Genomic DNA, 15,633 nt, shown 5'->3' with positions numbered 1-15,633 from the left:
CAATGGGTTCGGCAGAAAAAGTCCAGAACGATGTGTACAAATAGGGAGGTTAAGTGCACTAGAACCAACTGAACAAATGCGGTAAAGGAAGCTTTTAGATATCCAGACCAGCGTACATAATGAGGCCAGAGTATGGAACCTTACTGTCGATACCCACAGCCTCAACAAAAGTACCTTATCAGCTTGTTCGATCCTCCCAAGCTGTGGCGTACTGTGTCCGGAGGGCTCCAAGCTGCAACCAAGGTGGAGGAACTGCTATACAGCATAACAATGTGCCTACAGCGCAGAAAGCAGTCATCCAGTCAGCCACCGTAGACACTTCTTCTCTGTGGGAGTACCTCGAGAGTACACGTCGTCGACGCTGGATGACCTGTGTAAGCCACAGTCAGGAGCAATGTGTAGCTTCGTCCGCGATATCTCGCGCTGGGGGGGGGCGGGATCACTTCAGCTGTTTGCTGTCCGAGGCGCCCAAACTTCCTTGCGGTAAGAACCGCGGAGCCTCCACTCCACTCACGGCGCAGCAAAGAGAGACTGACTCCTCCAGAACTAGGATCACTGGGCACGGCAATGCCGCGCGAGCACCTCGAAATCCCAATCACAGACCGCGCAGGGGTAGAAAGGGCTGCCGCTAGGTATATCAACACTTCAACCAGGTAAGTGTCAGAGTCACTACGCTGTAACTTATATACCAGCGTGTATATATCTTGTCTGTGGTACAGTTCTTATGCAAGTACATCTCAGAGCCTCTTTCTTAAATACCACTTTAATGCCGGGTATAGTGAGTAGAGCAGCTGACAGTCATTGCTATACACTCTCATGTGTATCAGAGGGCTTGTCCAGGAAGGAACTGAGTCGGTACTTAGGAGCCCCTGTAGAAATGGTGTGCACCAGCCACCGTGCACTTCTAGGCTGCAATTTTAACTTCCCATGCTGGATCGGAATCCATGTTCCCAAGCCTGAGTGTGGCCAAGGGAAACCAATGCATGTGTTGGTGTTAGATTTAGGCCTCTCTCAGAGGCACGGAGCGTCCTCAGCACCTGCAGCTACCTGCAGTTACCTGCATGCCCCGCCTCCAACAGGAAGTCAGTATCTGAGCTGGCATTCTATTGGCTGATTGGATCAGCCAATAGAATGCAAGCTCAATCCTATTAGCTGATTGCATCAGCCAATAGGATTTTTTCTACCTTAATTCCGATTGGCTGATAGATTTCAATCAGCCAATCGGAATTCAAGGGACGCCATCTTGGATGACACCATTTAAAGGAAACTTCATTCTTCAGTTGGACTTCGTTGGAAGAGGATGTTCCGCGTCGGATGTCTTGAAGATGGAGCCGCTCCGCTCCAGATGGATGAAGATAGAAGATGCCGCCTGGATGAAGACTTCTGCCCGTCTAGAGGACCTCTTCTGGTCGGCTTCGATGAAGACTTCTGCCCGTCTGGAGGACCACTTTGCCCGGCTTCGTTGAGGACTTCGGCCTGGCTGGGTGAAGACTTCTCAAGGTAGGGTGATCTTCAAGGAGTTAGTGTTAGGTTTTATTAAGGGGGGATTGGGTGGGTTTTAGAGTAGGGTTGGGTGTGTGGGTGGTGGGTTTTAATTTTGGGGGGGTATTCTACTTGTTTTTACAGCTAATAGAGCTGATTACTTTGGGGCAATGCCCTGCAAAAGGCCCTTTTAAGGGCTATTTGTAATTTAGTATAGGGTAGGGTTTTTATTATTTTGGGGGGCTTTTTTTATTTTATTAGGGGGATTAGATTAGGTGTAATTAGTTTAAAAAATTGTAATTATTTTATTATTTTCTGAAATTTAGTGTTTTTTTCGTACTTTAGATAATTTTTTTTAATTGTACTTAATTGTATTTAGTTTAGGTAATTAATTTAATTTTAGTGTAGTGTTAGGTGTATTTGGAATTTAGGTTAGGATTTATTTTACAGGTAAATTTGTCTTTATTTTAACTAGGTAACTATTAAATAGTTAATAAGTATTTAATAACTATTGTACCTAGTTAAAATAAATACAAAGTTGCCTGTAAAATAAAAATAAATCCTAAGCTAGCTACAATGCAACTATTAGTTATATTGTAGCTATATTAGGGTTTATTTTTTAGGTAAGTATTTAGTTTTAAATAGGAATAATTTAGTAAATGATAGTTATTATATTTAGATTTATTTAAATTATATTTAAGCTAGGGGGTGTTAGGGTTAGACTTAGATTTAGAGGTTAATACATTTAATATAGTTGCGGCAACGTTGGGGGCGGCAGATTAGGGGTTAATAAATGTAGGTAGGTGTCGGCGATGTTAGGGATGGCAGATTAGGGGTTAATAAAATAAAGTAGTGTTTGCGATGCGGGAGGGCGACGGTTTAGGGTTTAATATATTTTTTTATAGTGGCGGCGATGTCCGGTTCGGCAGATTAGGGGTTAATTTTTTTTTTATTGTTTGCGATGTGGGGGGGGGGGCTCGGTTTAGGGGGTAATAGGTAGTTTATGGGTGTTAGTGTACTTTTTAGCACTTTAGTTAAGAGTTTTATACTACGGCGTTAGCCCATAAAACTCTTAAATACTGACTTTTAAACGCGGTACCAGTCTTGACAGGAGAGGCTGTACCGCTCACTTTTTGGAAGACTCGTAATACTGGCGTTATGCAAGTCCCATTGAAAATATAGGATACGCAATTGACGTAAGTGGATTTGCTGTATTTTCAAGTCTGGCCAAAAAAGTGAGCGGTACACCTGTCATTTCAAGACTCGTAATACCAGCGTTAGGAAAAAAGCAGCGTTGGGACCTCTCAACGCTGCTTTTTAAGGATAACGCAAGACTCGTAATCTAGGTGTAACATTGCAGAAAATTTAAAAAAAACATTACTAAAAATAAAAACTTCACAGTTATCCCTGTTCTACAACCCCCTAAAAAAACACCCCAAAATAAATAGCCCTTAGAAGGGACTTTTGAAGGACAATTTTAGCTATTCTGCTATATTAAAAAAATAAATATTTCAAAACCCGAAAAAAATAACCCTATGCTAATAAAAGATTGCCCTAAAAACACCATTTGGTTGGGAATTGCCCTGACAAGTGCATTTGGTAAGGCAATGCCCTAAAGTGATTCAGCTGTTTTGCTCCTCCAAAAAATAAAAAACCCTAAAAAAAACCCTATTCTAAAAAAAGATGGCCTGCCACTCTTCTATCATCTTCAACACTTCTTTTTTTCTTCTTATTTTACACCCGATCCGTCTTCATGCAGTAACTGCCACACACTGAAGCTTGAATGTGAGGTTCCCCCTTATATAGGGATGCCCTTGCTCTATCAACCAATAGAATGAAAGCTTTTGAATTTGGATTTCAAAAGGAATGCAAGGGCACTCCTATGTAAGTGGGAACCTCGCATTCAAGCTTCAGTGTGTAGCAGTGACCGCATGAAGACATACCAAATGGAATATAAGAAGAAAAAGAAGCATCAGATGGAAGATAGAAGACATCTATGGCTTCAAGCAAACAGAAGAGGGCACCTTGTGTGCATATCAACCAGTAGCCAAAATTATGGACAAAATATGCATAGCAAATATGTCCATCATTTTGGCTACTGATTGATATGCATATGAGGCGCCTGTCTTTTGTTTGCTTGAAACCATAGATTTGTTCCACTATCCATGTGAAGAGGAGTGCAGCCTTTACAGCCCGGTCGATGAACTTTTAATTCTGTTGACACTGACCACCGGATATTGGGGACTGTGTTGCTTCCATATAAGGGTTTTAAGGGCAAATTGAATTTGTTCCTTTACAATTACTTGTTAACAATTGTACATAATTGTATTATCTCTGTCACAGCACCCCTACATAACTTGTTTAAAGTTTTTGCGTAGAAGATGGAAGAAGACTGAAAAGGCACACCACTGGAGGCGATCAACTACGAGCCGGATTCAAGTTTGGTGAGTACCAGTTTTGGGATTTAGTGACAGGAGTTTTTTGGGTGGGTTTTTTTCTTTTTAGCGTAGGGTACAAAATAGCTAAAATAAGTGATGCCCTTTTTAGGGAATCTTTTTTTTAGGATAGTGTTTTTTTTAGATTTTATTTTTTTTATTTTTTTGGGCAGCAAAATAGCTGAATCACTTTAGACCACTCCCCTACCAAATGCCTTATCAGGTCAATGCCCAACCAAATGCCCTTATCAGGTCAATGCCCTACCAAATACCCTTATCAGAGCAATTTTAGAGTAAGTTTTTATATAGGCTTTTTTTGGGGTGGGGGTTACTTTTATTAAAGAATAGGGTTGTAATTTTTTTTTAGAAAAAGAGTGGCAATGCCCTACAAAAAGCCCTTCTAAGGGCTATTGCTTTAGTAACTTTTAGTGTTAGTATAGGGTTTTTTATTTTTATTTTTTATTTTTTTTAAGGCGAGCTTTAGTTTTAGAATAGGCATAACTGTGAGTTTTTTATTTTTCGTAATTTTTTTTCTGTAATGGTAGTTTTTTTATTTTCTGTAATGTTATTTTTTTTTTATTTTTTGTAATGTTACGTTTTTATTTTTTTCTGTAATGTTATTTTTACTTTTATGTAATAGTATTTTTTTGTAACTTAGGGGGTGTTAGGTTGTTAGGGGGTTAGAGGTTAGTGGGTACTTTGCAATGCTTTTTTTTATTTTTGCGATGTAGGGGTTAATAAAGTAGTCCGGTACTTTGCGATGTGGGAGTGTGGCGGTTTAGGGGTTAATAGTGTAGATGGGTACTTTACGGTGGGCTATGTGGCAGTTTAGGGGTTATTAGAGTAGTGGGATCATCCCGATGTGGGTTAGCTCACGAGTATGGATGTTTTTTTTCGCTTTTCTCTCTCTATTGAAGGGGAGTATGTTAACGCGGTTGTGAAATTGTAACTTTGTTTTTTTTTTATTTCAATTTGTAATACGCGAGATCACATGACTCACACAAAAGGCCAGTCGAGAGCAGTTAGCGCGGGAGCTCTAAATAGAGCTCCACTCGTAATTTAGCCCATTCTTTGGTTAGAAACATAACTAAAGAAGAATTTATTATTAAAATAAAAACAGATATTTTTCTTGGCTAGTAGAAATGACAAGATTATAAATCTAGATTTTGTTAAAGGGACCCTGAACCCAAATGTTTTCTTTAATGATTCAGATAGAGCGTGCAATTTTAAGCAACTTTCCAATTTACTCCTATTATCAAATTTTCGTAATTCTCTTGATAATTTTATTTGAAATACAAGAATGTAATTTTAGATGCCGGACCATTTTTGGTGAACAACCTGGGTGGTTCTTGCTGATTGGTGGATAAATTCATCCACCAATGAACAAGTGCTTTCCATGGTTCTGAACCAAATAAATAGCTTAAATGCCTTCTATTTCAAATAAAGATAGCAAGAGAACGAAGAAAAAATGATAATAGGAGTAAATTAGAAAGTTGCTTAAAATTGCATGCTCTATCTGAATCATGAAAGAAAAAAATTGGGTTCAGTGTCCCTTTAATATGGCAATTTTAGCAGGTAGAAATTTGATTATTTGGCCGTGGAAAGAAGGAACCAAAGATTAGAGAGTTTGTTAATAAAATTAATTCTCAAATGGTAGAACAATATGATATATCTATTAATTCTGAACCAACTTAGCATTGCTTATTTTTTTCTCTTAATAGAAGTACTATATACTATACCTTACTGTGTAATATCTAACGAATGCTTTTGCACCCTTCTATGAATTCTAAATATATAATTAATGCATTTTTTAAAGATGTGACTTTCAGCTGAATGGTTGATGTATCAGGGGGAGGGAGAATTAGGGCTTTTTGTTTGTTTTTTTTCTCTCTCCGCAGTATAGAATCTAGAAAAAAATCTGAATGATATATATAAGATAAACTATCTGGTTGCTTTGTGGATTATGTAAACATGTAATTATTGTGTTTTGCTCACGTTATTTATAAACTTTTGTTGACAGATTAATTCAAAATTACATGGCTCATGTAAATCTGTCGTATATCTTGTCCTTTCTTTTGTTCCTTGTTTAACCCCTTGAGCCATTCCGACGTATATATATGTCATGCAGTTCATAGCCCATCATACCGCATAATATATATATTTATTTATATATACACATCGGACCTATGGGAACGTCCAGCAGTTTCAGTTGTCAAGTGACAACCAAGACTTGTTCTTCCTGGGCTGCAGGCATCTGCCTTCAAATGGTAACAGAGCACAATCGGTACTCTGTTACCATATTAAAGGCACAGTATACGCCAATTTTCATATAACTGCATGTAATAGAAACTACTATAAAGAATAATATGCACAGATACTTATATAAAAATCCAGTATAAAACCATTTACAAACTTACTCCCCCTTCCTCTGCATATGAAAAGACTCTTTACACAAACAGGAGCAAGCTAAAGTAGGTATACGTCGGTATTCTCCTAAAACTTTGGGGCTTGGTTAGGAGTCTGAAAATCAGAGCAATGTTATTTAAAAATAAGCAAAACTATACATTTAAAAAAAAAACAAAAAAAAAACTGTATGGGCTATATAAATGGATCATCTACAAAACATTTATTCAAAGAAAAATCGAGTGCATAATGTCCCTTTAATGCAGATTTCTATATAGTTACAGACAGTCACACTATCTGTGTCACTGTCTGTAACAATCTCCTTCAGTGTCGGTGGGAGATGCGGGAGGAAAGGAGGGTGGCGGGTGTGCGGCACAGAGGCAGGGGGGGAGGGAGTAGCCCTAACCTACAGAAAAGATTTAGAAGGGAGAGGGAGTGAAGGAACGCTACACTGCAGAAAAAGTGGGGAATTGGATAGAATCTAAAAATAAACCTATGAGCTAGGTACTGGTGGACAGCTGCCAGTACCTAAGATGGCGGACACAATTGGAAGGGGGGGTTAGAGAGATGTTTGTGAGGGATCAGGGAGGTTAAGGGGTGATCCTACACTGCAGAAATTCATTAAATAAATAAGATTCATATAAATAAATAACATTGCTCTGATTTTCAGACCTTTAACTCCCTTCTACATCCGCCCACTACCAACCTCACTGCTCAGATTATTGCTGATCACTTCAAAAATAAAATTGACACCATTAGAAAAGATATCTGCACCTCACATCCTTCAAACACAGCTATGCTACTTCCCTCCTGTAACAGAGGAAGACGTCTCTGTACGCCTATCCTTGACTCATCTCACAACCTGCCCACTTGACCCTATTCCTTCACAACTGCTTCCCTCTCTCTCTGCTTCACTAACCCCTACCTTATCTCATCTCTTTAACCAATCTCTTACTGCTGGCACATTTCTGGATACATTCAAGAATGCGTCAATCATACTAATCCTAAAAAAGCCCTCGCTTGACCCCTCCACGCCTTCTAACTATCGACCGGTCTCCTTACCCCCATTTGCTTCAAACTTAATGGAACGACTGGTCTATAATCGGCTAACTCATTTTCTTACAACTAACTCCTTACTTGATCCACTACAATCTGGTTTCCGCCCTAAACACTCAACAGAAACTGCTCTTGCTAAAGTAACAAATGACCTGTTATCAGCTAAAGCAAAAGGCCACTACTCCTTACTAATTCTTCTTGACCTATCCGCTGCTTTTGACACAGTCGACCATCCTCTCCTCCTAAAAATACTACATTCATTTGGCATCCGAGACACAGCCCTCTCCTGGTCTGCCTCATATCTCTCAAACCGCTCTTTTTCAGTGTCCGTTAACAACATACCTTGCAATCCTATGCCTCTCTCAGTTGGAGTACCGCAAAGGCTCTGTCTTGGGCCCCTTGCTTTTCTCTCTCTATACATCCTCCCTTGGAAAACGTATAGCCTCCTTTGGATTCCAGAACCACGTATATGCTGATAATACTAAAATCTATCTTTCCTCTCCTGATATCTCACCCTCTTTACTCAACCAGATTTCCAACTGCCTCTCAGGAATTAACTCTTGGATGTCTTCACACTACCTCCAACTCAATCTATCCAAAACTGAGCTGCTTCTTATTCCTCCCTCTTCGAGACATCCAACACCTGACATTTCTCTGACGGTTGGAGATTCTATTCTCAACACCTCACCCCAGGTCCGCTGTCTTGGGGTCACACTAGACTCAGAGCTCACATTTAACCCACATATACAAGCGCTTAACAAATCCTGCCATTCACACCTACGCAACATTTCCAGAATTCGTCCCTTCCTTACTCAAAAAACTACAAAAATACTTATTAATTCCCTCATTTTGTCATGCATTGATTATTGCAATCTACTCCTAAATGGCCTTCCAAAACACTATATTAAGGAAAAAGGAGTCCCTATTAACCTATAGGGAAGGTGGGAAAAAGGGTAGTACTGCCTAAAACCCCCCAAGTACAAGCCTATGTGTCGCAAGAAGGTAGTGCCTAATGCCAAAATAAAGTATTATAGAGAGGGGGGAAAGGAGGACAGAAGCATTATTTGGGCACACATGTAGGTTGTACTACCGTATAATATCAAAGGTGGAGTACGGTATGAAAAAATGGAATTTGTAAAATTTAGATAACATAAAACATAACGTTTAATAACTATGTTAAAATAGTGTTGTGGACCATGCCACCATTACACTGTGTGCAGAATTATTAGGCAAATGAGTATTTTGACCACATCATCCTCTTTATGCATGTTGTCTTACTCCAAGCTGTATAGGCTCGAAAGCCTACTACCAATTAAGCATATTAGGTGATGTGCATCTCTGTAATGAGAAGGGGTGTGGTCTAATGACATCAACACCCTATATCAGGTGTGCATAATTATTAGGCAACTTCCTTTCCTTTGGCAAAATGGGTCAAAAGAAGGACTTGACAGGCTCAGAAAAGTCAAAAATAGTGAGATATCTTGCAGAGGGATGCAGCACTCTTAAAATTTCAAAGCTTCTGAAGCGTGATCATCGAACAATCAAGCGTTTCATTCAAAATAGTCAACAGGGTCGCAAGAAGCGTGTGGAAAAACCAAGGCGCAAAATAACTGCCCATGAACTGAGAAAAGTCAAGCGTGCAGCTGCCAAGATGCCACTTGCCACCAGTTTGGCCATATTTCAGAGCTGCAACATCACTGGAGTGCCCAAAAGCACAAGGTGTGCAATACTCAGAGACATGGCCAAGGTAAGAAAGGCTGAAAGACGACCACCACTGAACAAGACACACAAGCTGAAACGTCAAGACTGGGCCAAGAAATATCTCAAGACTGATTTTTCTAAGGTTTTATGGACTGATGAAATGAGAGTGAGTCTTGATGGGCCAGATGGATGGGCCCGTGGCTGGATTGGTAAAGGGCAGAGAGCTCCAGTCAGACTCAGACGCAAGCAAGGTGGAGTACTGGTTTGGGCTGGTATCATCAAAGATGAGCTTGTGGGGCCTTTTCGGGTTGAGGATGGAGTCAAGCTCAACTCCCAGTCCTACTGCCAGTTTCTGGAAGACACCTTCTTCAAGCAGTGGTACAGGAAGAAGTCTGCATCCTTCAAGAAAAACATGATTTTCATGCAGGACAATGCTCCATCACACGCGTCCAAGTACTCCACAGTGTGGCTGGCAAGAAAGGGTATAAAAGAAGAAAATCTAATGACATGGCCTCCTTGTTCACCTGATCTGAACCCCATTGAGAACCTGTGGTCCATCATCAAATGTGAGATTTACAAGGAGGGAAAACAGTACACCTCTCTGAACAGTGTCTGGGAGGCTGTGGTTGCTGCTGCACGCAATGTTGATGGTGAACAGATCAAAACACTGACAGAATACATGGATGGCAGGCTTTTGAGTGTCCTTGCAAAGAAAGGTGGCTATATTGGTCACTGATTTGTTTTTGTTTTGTTTTTGAATGTCAGAAATGTATATTTGTGAATGTTGAGACGTTATATTGGTTTCACTGGTAAAAATAAATAATTTAAATGGGTATATATTTGTTTTTTGTTAAGTTGCCTAATAATTATGCACAGTAATAGTCACCTGCACACACAGATATCCCCCTAAAATAGCTATAACTAAAAACAAACTAAAAACTACTTCCAAAACTATTCAACTTTGATATTAATGAGTTTTTTGGGTTCATTGAGAACATGGTTGTTGTTCAATAATAAAATTAATCCTCAAAAATACAACTTGCCTAATAATTCTGCACTCCCTGTAAACTAATATGAAACGTGTATAAAAATATTATTATAAAAACATAACTGAAATTCAATTAAGAGAGCTCTGCTGTCTCTCCTACTTAGGAAAATACCTGTGAGTTTGATTTTATACAATTATGTTGGAACCATAAAGGGTCAAATGCTAAGCACAGATAGGATCCGTATAGCCAGAACCTGTCCCAACAAATTACCGGTCTGTGTGAAACATCTGTCTCTGTGGCAGAAATAAATTAAGCACAATTAGGCAGAAATAAATTAAGCACAATTAAGGTGAAATGAGAATACTCTTCTACACCCTTATCTTATATTAAAGGGACAGTCTAGGCCAAAATAAACTTCATGATTCAGATAGAGCATGTAATTTTAAACAATTTTCCAATTTACTTTTATCACCAATTTTGCTTTGTTCTCTTGGTATTCTTAGTTAAAAGCTTAACGTAGGAGGTTCATATGCTAATTTCTTAGTCCTTGAAGGCCACCTCTTTTCAGAATGCATTTTAACAGTTTTTCACCACTAGAGGGTGTTAGTTCATGTATTTCATTATTTCATATAGATAACACTGTGCTCATGCACATGAAGTTATCTGGGAGCAGGCACTGATTGGCTAAACTGCAAGTCTGTCAAAAGAACTGAAATAAAGGGGCAGTTTGCAGAGGCTTAGATACAAGATAATCACAGATGTTAAAAGTATATTAATATAACTGTGTTGGTTATGCAAAACTGGGGAATGGGTAATAAAGGGATTATCTATCTTTTAAAACAATAAAAATTCTGGTGTAGACTGTCCCTTTAACGCTTTATGCCACAGAGACCCCCCCAGGGGAATGGAGAACGAAAAAACTGATTGCAGACCAGATAGAGACCAGTAATGGTGCATTTAAATAATACTACCCAACTATAGTATACAGGTCTATATTAGCGTATATTTCGGTGGCATATCACAATAAACACGGTAGAGGCAAACCTCCTAATTACCCTTATTAGGGTTAATAATTAACAATTAGCGCCACAAAATTCCCCTATGGGGTAGAGAAATTATAGCTAATAACACTTGAAAGACCGGTGGATAGATATTAAGCTAAATGCCGATTAAGGCCAACATCTATCTATCTAAACATTAAAGCAGCTATTGTTAAATTGCTAAAGATCGAGAAGAGAAGCAGTGCGAATGCCTGATGCGCGTTTCACATCTGCTTTATCAAAGGCTTAATATCTATCCACCGGTCTTTCAACTGTTATTAGCTATAATTTCTCTACCCCATAGGGGAATTTTGTGGCGCTAATGGTTAATTATTAACCCTAATAAGGGTAATTAGGAGGTTTGCCTCTACCGTGTTTATTGTGATATGCCACCGAAATATACGCTAATATAGACCTTTATACTATAGTTGGGTAGTATTATTTAAATGCACCATTACTGGTCTCTAAACTGCAATCAGTTTTTTCGCTCTCCATCCCTCTGAGGGGACGCTGTGGCATAAAGCGTTAATATAAGATAAGGGTGTAGAAGAGTATTCTCATTTCACCTTAATTGCGCTTAATTTATTTCTGCCACAGAGACAGATGTTTCACACAGACTGGTAATTTGTTGGGACAGGTTCTGGTTATACGGATCCTATCTGGGCTTAGCATTTCACCCTTTATGGTTCCAACATAATTGTATAAAATCGAACTCACAGGCATTTTCCTGAGTAGGAGAGACAGCAGTGCTCTCTTAATTCAGTTATGTTTTTATAATAATATTTTTATACACGTTTCATATTAGTTTAATGGTGGCATGGTCCACAACACTATTTTAACATAGTTATTAAACGTTATGTTTTATGTTATCTAAATTTTACAAATTCCATTTTTTCATACCGTACTCCAGCTTTGATATTATACGGTAGTACGACCTACAAGTGTGCCCAAATAATGCTTCTGTCCTCCTTTCCCACCCTCTCTATAATCCTTCCAAAACACTGCCTCTCCTCCCTCCATTCTATTATGAATGCTTCTGCTAGACTCATCCACCTAAGTCACCGATCTACATCAGCTGCTCCGCTCTGCCAGTATCTACACTGGCTCCCCATACACTCAAGAATACAATTTAAAGTATTAACCCTAACTTACAAAGCACTAAACAATCTAGCTCCCAACTCTATTTCCTCTCTCATCGTGAAATATTCCCCATCCCATCCTCTTCGATCAACCTCTGACCTACGTCTCTTCACTCCTGTTATCTCTACGTCCCACTCCCGCCTCCAAGACTTTGCACGTGCTGCTCCTGTCCTCTGGAACTCTCTACCCCGCTCCATAAGACTGTCTCCAACCTTGTATAGCTTTAGAAGCTCCTTGAAAACCCACCTATTCAGAGAGGCTTACCATCTCTCCTCCATCTCTCATCTGAACCAAACTAATACATGAACTGTCTGACTCACTGCTGCAACTACAACCGATGTAACAAGCTACCCCAACCTTATGTCTCTGCACCCTAAACCTGTAGACTGTGAGCTCTCCGGAGCAGGGCCCTCTTCCTCCTGTACTAGTTTGTTTAGTTTTTTTATGTTTTGTATTTTAACAAAAATCTTTGTCATTGTGTACCCCTATTATTGTACCCAGTGCTACGGAATTTGGTGGCACTATACAAATAAATGATAATAATAATAACTTCATACTAGCAGAATGTCTCGCATTCCGAGTAATTAAGATGGTGGTCAGGTGTGTGGGGGATGGGAGAGCTGTTTGGGAGAGATCATTAAGGTGAGAGGTGTCAGGTGGAAGGGCAATCCCTGCTTAAAATACTATTACCCTTACTAGCTACTAATTAACCCCTTCACAGCTGGGAATTTCAGAAGTTTGGTGCGCAGTTGTAATTAGTGGCTTTTTAACTGCCAAGAACTAATCGTAAAGCTGTGCATGTCCGCTATTTCTGAACAAAAGGGACCCCAGAGAACTTTTTACAATAATTTGTCTTATGACTGCATTAGTTATGTGTAAATAATTTCAGTGAGAAACCAAAAGTTTGTGAAAAGATTAACAATTTTTTTAATATGATTGTATTTGGTGGTGAAACAGTGGCATGAAATATAACAAAATGGGCATAGATTAACACTCCCCAGGTGAAATGTGGATTTGTCCATGCCTGATTCAGCTTCTGAATTTATTTCTGAGGCGATAAGGGCAGGCTTCCCCAGTCTCTCTCAACTGCACATGTGCAAAGAGAGTTTGTGCTTCATCTGAATATTAGTTTGTAATTGGTTAGCAAGGATTCTTTTGTTCTGGGAGACAGGGAAATGAATCAGTGAAATGAATAAGCGTAAAACAATATATTTACTTGACAAAATAAAGCTGCAGTTTTCATTGCAAAATTATTCTCAGATATAGGGCTCCATGTACTAAGCAGTCAGCGAGCTACCCGCAACAAATCTCGCGTCAAAACTCGCAAACTGATATGTACAAAGTCGTCAACTATGTTCAAACTCGCATCTTTAAAATTGCGAGCGTACTTATCCGCCAAACCTCGCTACCTCTCCATTTTTCACTGTAATTAGACACATTTGACCACCAACTCGCCAAAAACGAATGTACTAAAAAATCTATTTGTCCGCTCGCTACAATTTCCGCTCCCACCTCGTTATTTTTGCCTTGCCACCTTTTAGGTGGCGGGCAAGGTACAAAACAATAGGAAAGTCAATCTAGACGCCAGTCTAGACATATATAAAAGGCAGTAATATCAGCATTGTACAGCATAACTGGCGTCTAATTTGTCTCTCATTTCCATGTACATAAATTGCGCCCAATTTGTCGACTGTAATTAAAGAGTAATCTATATTTTAAATTTGTATTGTATAGTTGTCAATCTTTATAATTATTTTTATATTAATATTTATATATTATCAGATCCAGATGAAGCCATATCCAAATTGTAAATAAATATTACAAAAATAACGCTCTGTTATCACTCTTCAAAAAATTTAGAACAATAATAAAGTTGTTTAGATAAGTTGAACTTTTATAGGAGCAAAATTCTATTCCCGCGACTACTATGATGTTCGTGACACCTTGCATGTCACGTGTTAATAATTGGCCAGACAATTCAACTGAAAGTTAAAAGTACATCAGCTTAGTCGCGGCGAGCGAGACGTCAAATTTATCAATAATCCGCCACTGCTCGCGGCGGGCTAGACTTGTCTATTTATTGGGGGATTATTAGTACATAGTGACAGCGGACACCATTTCGCCCGCGGCGAGTTTATCCGCGTCTAAAATGACGGATGAATTGACGGCTTAGTACATGGAGCCCATAAAGGTTTCAAATCATGTAGATTACAATTTGTGTTTAGTGGTCTTTTAATAATTAGTAGAAGTGTTCAAATACTGTACTTTTGGCCATATAGTGTGTGTGTGTGTGTATAAAACATTAAAGGGACACTGAACCCAAAGTTTTTCTTGTGTGATTCAGATAAAGCATGACATTTTAAGCAACTTTCTAATTTACTCCTTTTATCAAATTTTCTTCATTCTCTTGGTATCTTTATTTGAAATGCAATAATGTAAGTTTATAAAGAAAAAAATTGGGTTCAGTGTCCCTTTAATAGGTCTTGCTTCGGTTGCATCATGTATCGTTATATTTCCTATGTGCATGCAAAACCTTTGATTATTATGGATTGGTACAACATCAATTTGAGTAAGAATAGCGTGTATACTACATTTTTTTGTAGTGGCAGTTACTACTAGTACAGGGAGTGCAGAATTATTAGGCAAGTTGTATTTTTGAGGATTAATTTTATTATTGAACAACAACCATGTTCTTAATGAACCCAAAAAACTCATTAATATCAAAGCTGAATAGTTTTGGAAGTAGTTTTTAGTTTGTTTTTAGTTATAGCTATTTTAGGGGGATATCTGTGTGTGCAGGTGACTATTACTATGCATAATTATTTGGCAACTTAACAAAAAAAAAATATATACCCATTTCAATTATTATTTTTTTTACCAGTGAAACCAATATAACATCTCAACATTCACAAATATACATTTCTGACATTCAAAAACAAAACAAAACAAAAACAAATCAGTGACCAATATAGCCACCTTTCTTTGCAAGGACACTCAAAAGCCTGCCATCCATGGATTCTGTCAGTGTTTTGATCTGTTCACCATCAACATTGCGTGCAGCAGCAACCACAGCCTCCCAGACACTGTTCAGAGAGGTGTACTGTTTTCCCACCTTGTAAATCTCACATTTGATGATGGACCACAGGTTCTCAATGGGGTTCAGATCAGGTGAACAAGGAGGCCATGTCATTAGATTTTCTTCTTTTATACCCTTTCTTGCCAGCCACGCTGTGGAGTACTTGGACGCGTGTGATGGAGCATTGTCCTGCATGAAAATCATGTTTTTCTTGAAGGATGCAGACTTCTTCCTGTACCACTGCTTGAAGAAGGTGTCTTCCAGAAACTGGCAGTAGGACTGGGAGTTGAGCTTGACTCCATCCTCAACCC

This window comes from Bombina bombina, chromosome 4, assembly GCF_027579735.1.
Source record: "Bombina bombina isolate aBomBom1 chromosome 4, aBomBom1.pri, whole genome shotgun sequence".
Classification (NCBI taxonomy): Eukaryota; Metazoa; Chordata; class Amphibia; order Anura; family Bombinatoridae; genus Bombina; species Bombina bombina.
This window is presented reverse-complemented; position numbering follows the sequence as displayed.